The following is a 5,610-nucleotide window of genomic DNA, read 5'->3' as shown; positions in this document are numbered from 1 at the left end:
CAGCTCATGGGCGGTGCGGGGTCAGCGGCAATTGCGACGTGGGTTGTTTAACAAGGAGAATAATAAGGCTGTCGAGTCCGCCGCTGGACCCTCGGTCAATGACCCAGCCAGATGTCAACACGTTCAGGGTGCAAATGGCACTGTTTAATTCAACAGCTGGAGAAACAGTCACAGCAGATCCCTCGGCGGTTATCGTCTAGTGTAAATACTTCCGCAATCATCGACCGAGTATCGTTTTTAGACATTATCAGGTGCTTATGTGTAATGCATCCGCATAAAACAAATCATCGGATCTTGGCCGCACTGTTGATTGTAGAATTTACTACTGTGTGTATTACATATATCCTGTCGACACATCATTTCATAAAGTGCTTCGGGACCCTAACGAAGTTTATATATTACTGTATTGAATATGTGTATTGCTTTAAAAATAAGGAGCATGTAACTGTTCTCATGTAATTGTACAAATATTTAGTGCACAGCTGATCATTCCTGCTTATCAGCTGGCAACTCTTTTTTCTTTTTGCAGAGCAGATAGGGCAAAAGCTTCAAAGCCTCCTTGAAGAAATACACCATAGACCACCATCTTCTGGGAATATTTTGTCTTCAGAATTTGTTCACTAAGATCTAGAGGGAGGGAAGACTGCAATAACGATGTCTGGCACTGGGAGTTTTGCTTTAAAAGTGGGGCCTCTCAGGAGAAGGCATCTGGACGTTCGACAAAGTTGGGTGGGGTCTGCTGAGACAAGTAAATTTGTCATTCACAGGAAGTCTTTTTTCATGGGTTATTGACTGCTTAAATGGTCATAAATATAACGCAGGATTTAACATAGGGGATGGGGGGGGGGTGTGAAAACCGGTCACCAATCCTAAAACCTTCAGCATCGTACGGATCCGCGGTGAAATGCATAACAACACATTTTGCTTTGAAAGTGTTGAGGACTATGAGGGATTAGTGACAGGAACAACATGGGGTAACCGGGAACAAAGTACTTTACTTTTCACTTTATCCTTGCTACGGCACGCAACCCACAAATCCCTAGCAGTCCATTTTCCATATTCTGCTCCGTAACTGAGTCCACCACCCGTGGATGTAGTGTTTACCTCTGTTGAAGCTACAAAGTGGCACCAAATTGGAGATTTAAGAAGTGAGGAATCGAGACAAATTTCTCCAAGACTGCAAAAGCTCATTTTAAATGATGTTGCCATAAGTTGTATTTTTTGGGGAAATCAAAGTTGTTAATGTCGTTTATCGATCTGAAACACTTTCAACTTGTGTGGAATGATGAAATATGACTTGTTGCCAAATAACAGTTTTTGTTGTGTCGGTGTGATAGTCGCTTTGTCATGCAGGTATCAGAGAGGTTAATTGTTAAAAGTTCGCAGTAAGGAGAGTATTCTAAAAAGTACTGGAGTCAATTGCTTTCACCGTCACTGTCTGAAGGGACTCCACTCATTCTAGTTCGTGCCTTGGACACTTGGTGCCAAATTGTGACTTGTATATTTAAAAATTCCTCCAGAGGCACCAAGCACTGTCCACTGGATTTCCTGTTGGATTTGTTAATATTGCTTGGATTCCTCACAAGTTATATCAAACACTTGTGTCTCCAAGTGGCAGGCCGCTGAGTCATGTAGTGGCATAAAGAGATTGGAAAGGATGGTTTACTATAAGGAAAAAGCAAAAGATGTATGCACTCTGTCAGCTTGTGCAGGCTGTAAAAAGATTTTCTTATAAGTGTTACATACCACGTAACTGGGTCACTTACCAGCAAAGATAGAGAGGTCCGTTGAAGTCTGATGGTACTATTTTTAACAGTATTTGATAAAAATATACAAAAATAATATCAATGCAAACATACAGATAATATACATCGTGAATACTAAATCTAAAAGCGCGGGTATGATAATAATCAATAAGAAATAGCTCTATCGTTGTCTAGGGGATAATGTATTGTCCATTGGAAATATAAAAGTCACTCAAGTTAATTCAAGCTGCAGCTTTTTGGTTGGAGAGAAAGATTGAGGTTTAACTTGCCCATTCCTTTTATGATGTCAATCCTTCAAGAGTCGTTGGGGACTGGTTTCCCCTTTGTGGTTAGCTAAAGCCGTGCTTCCGTGGTAAAGGTCCACCAATTCCGAGGCAAATGGAAAAGGACGCACGTGGGCTGTTCCACTGGCTTTTGCTATTACTCTGTTACAGGAGTTCTAGCATTTCTTCTGGTGTGTCTGAGGGGCTGTTCCCCAGACCCTCTTTTATCCTGACTCACAGGGTCTCAGATGTCAATCAGCTTGGGATGATGCAATCCCTCCACCAACCCCCCCCCCCTCGGTACATTGCCTGGGGGCTTCGATGCATCATACAGTATTCAATACACAATTCCGTCTCCAAGAGACAATAGCCGTTATCAATGGTTCTGCCTTTCGGAGGCCAGGACACATTCCAAACTCTTTGTGGATTCTGCATGTCTTTCTCTCATTTCCTGGGTCTCCTGAACTGACTTAATAGTGATCTTGCGATTCTCAAAAAGGAGGGGGCCACGGACGTAACATAGGTTAGAGACCACTGCACACGCTAACAGAGTGCAACAGTATCCTGCATACATCTTTTGCAGTTTTCTGGAAAAATCCCAAGACAAAGTTGAAGGGGCTGATCAAAGGGGATGGCTACTGAGAAAGTGAAGTTATCAGCTCCATTTAGCTTCAGGCCTTTCTCTAGTAAGACACAAAAATCCACCATCATCTAACATGATTCCCAATCTCTTTCAGAAACAGGTGAAGGAAGCCTCTGTTGGACACCTTATGCAGTAACCACCTGTTAGTTGGACCTCTTTACAGTTTTTTTTCCATTCCAGCTAAAATTAGACGGAGCAAATCTGGCAGTTTTTGATGATGTTCATCATTGTCCTCCACTGAAATCTTAAGTACTTACTTATAGATTTGTCTTTTCTTACTCTTGTCCTCTCGGTTAATATCATCCATTAAAAATAATTAAATTAATAACTTTCCTCTCCTGGCACATTTGAATTAACTGCTGATGTCAGCAGATTGACAGTGGGTTGCCACAATTCCTGCAACCTCCATCTTACCTACCTCAAAGTGTATTGTTCAGATTGATGGGTTGAAGAGCACAAACTGTTGTTCATTCTGCTCTCATATACAGATGCCCATTTTAGAGCATTTCAATGGTTCAAGTGCTGACTAACAAGTTTCATTCAATCCCTGTAGAAATCTGTGTGCAGTTAGCAATGTAGTAAACAATTTTTGTTTTTGCCTCTGACTATAAAATATGGGACATATATTTTCATTTATACAAAAAACTAAAGCTGCTCCTGAATCAACCAATGTGCTACTTCAAAGTTCAAGGTAATGTTTTATCAAAGTGTGTACTGTACTACCCAGAGATTCATTTTCTTGCAGGCATTCACAGTAGAACAAAGAATTACAGTAGAATCAATGAAAAGCTACACACAAACAATGGATGTTCAAAAGAAGATAATCTGCAAATACAAAAAAAATAATACTGATAACAAGAGTTGTAGAGTCATTGAAAGTGAGTCCATAGGTTGTGGAATCAATTCAGAGTTGAGGTGAGTTATATACGTGGGTTCAGGAGCCTGATGTTTGAAGGGTAATAACTGTCCCCGAGCCTGGTGGGTTGGGACCAACAGATAGCAGCAACAAGAGAATATAGTCTGGATGGTGGGCACCCTTGATAACGGATGCTGCTTTCTTGTGGTGCTTGAGCCAAAGGTTAATTCTTATAAAGGGAAAATTGAGGACTGGAAGTTCTTAGTACCTGAAGTGAATCTTAAATTCTATAAACTTATTGAATTTATAATCAATAACTTTATATACAACTATAAATCAGTATTTATATAAATAGATTTGCTGCTGACATTGTTGTTGGAATTTCAGAAGGTGGTGTATCAGAGTGAGATAAATTGGCTGGTTGAGTGGTGCTGCAACAAGAACCTTACAGTCAACATCAGCAAAATCAAGGAGTTGATTTTGAAAGGTGAAGTAAGGAGAACACACACCAGTCCCTATTGTGGAGTCATTGATGAAAAGGGTGAGCAATTCCAAATCCCCGAGTATCGGCATCTCAAAGGATCCATCCTGGACCCAACACATTAATGCAATCATGAAGAAGGCATGCCAGTGGCTCCACCTCAGTAGGAGTTTGAGGAGATTTGGTATATCTTGTTAATTTTTTTTTCAGATATATGATGCAGAATATTCTCACTGGTTGCAACACAGCCTGGTATAAAGCTTCAAATGCACAGGTTTGCAAGAGGCTTCAGAGGATTATAGAGTCTCAAAAATAAATGCTGACATTGGATTTATTTTCTTACTACCAACCTAACCTATGTTAACCTTTAGAAACTTGTAGGAAACACTGCACTAGGTCTCCCAAGTCCCTTAGAAAACAGAATTCTATAGCACAGTACAGGTTGTTCAGCCCACAATGTTATGCTTACTTTATTATGTAATCTGAGATCAATTTAACCCTTCCTTGCTACATAGCCCTCTGTTTTTCTATCATCCACTGCCAATCATCTTTGCACCTCAAATTTGTGAATTTGTCACTCCCTCTTAGACATAGTCAATGCCTTTCTTCCTTCTTACGAAAGTAGGTAACCATACACTTCCCTATGTGGCTAATCTTTAACATAGTTTTATCTTCAGTTTCAGTTTCATTTTCATTTTGGGTGTTCAGATTTCCTTCAGTAAGATTGTTTTGATTATGAAGTCTTTACTTTCTTTGGCCATGGCTTGTTCTGTAAGAGTCTTGGAAATGGCCAACAACAGGAGAAGCAGAACATGGGAAATGTGGCATATTTGTTCTTGTCATTGTTTTCCCTCATTCAGTGCTGTGTCTGAAGGTGGGCAGATGACCTCCCAACTCCAACACTTGGTGTTTGTGAGGAAGGAGGTTAGGCAAGTGTTCTTGCAAAATGTTTGACTGGGCCCTGGATAGTCAAGTGACGTAAAAGTCGAATTCACTCTGTCAGTATTCATCTCTAAAAACAGGAATAACAAAATGGTACTTTATCATTTGAAATTCCATTGTTATGTGGTACCAAGATTGTTATCTGGTTCTTGGATGTAGAGCCAGTACAAACATGGTTTCTAGAATATGAATACACCCTCACAGGAAGTCCACATTGAATCCATATTTGTGTGCCGATACTTCCTTTTTCCGTCTCCTCCTGCCGCTGCGATTGCAGCTCGTCATGGAAGGGATGTATTCTCATAACAACATGATTGTGAAGCAGGTAACAAGTGTCCCAACACAACACTCACAAGTGTTCCAAATGCCCAGATAACAGAATTTCAAGACATTGATGGCTAAACTTTGAACTCTGCACTTGATTCCTGTGGCTCAGCATGACCAACACCCCAAAGAGTTGAGGAACAAATAAATCCCTTTAAGTAGTCTGGTGCTAAAATATGGCCGGAACCACAGCTACCCGTAGAATAAAAAATGCAAGCTCCTTGCAAATATGGCATTTCATTTGATGGTCACACAGCAGCTGCATGTTTAGGTAGGCCATTCTGGGTTCATAGAGGAAACCTGGAGTCCTATACAAGTGCAGTAAATCAATTCTC

This window comes from Hypanus sabinus, chromosome 1 (assembly GCF_030144855.1).
Source record: "Hypanus sabinus isolate sHypSab1 chromosome 1, sHypSab1.hap1, whole genome shotgun sequence".
NCBI lineage: Eukaryota > Metazoa > Chordata > Chondrichthyes > Myliobatiformes > Dasyatidae > Hypanus > Hypanus sabinus.
This window is presented reverse-complemented; position numbering follows the sequence as displayed.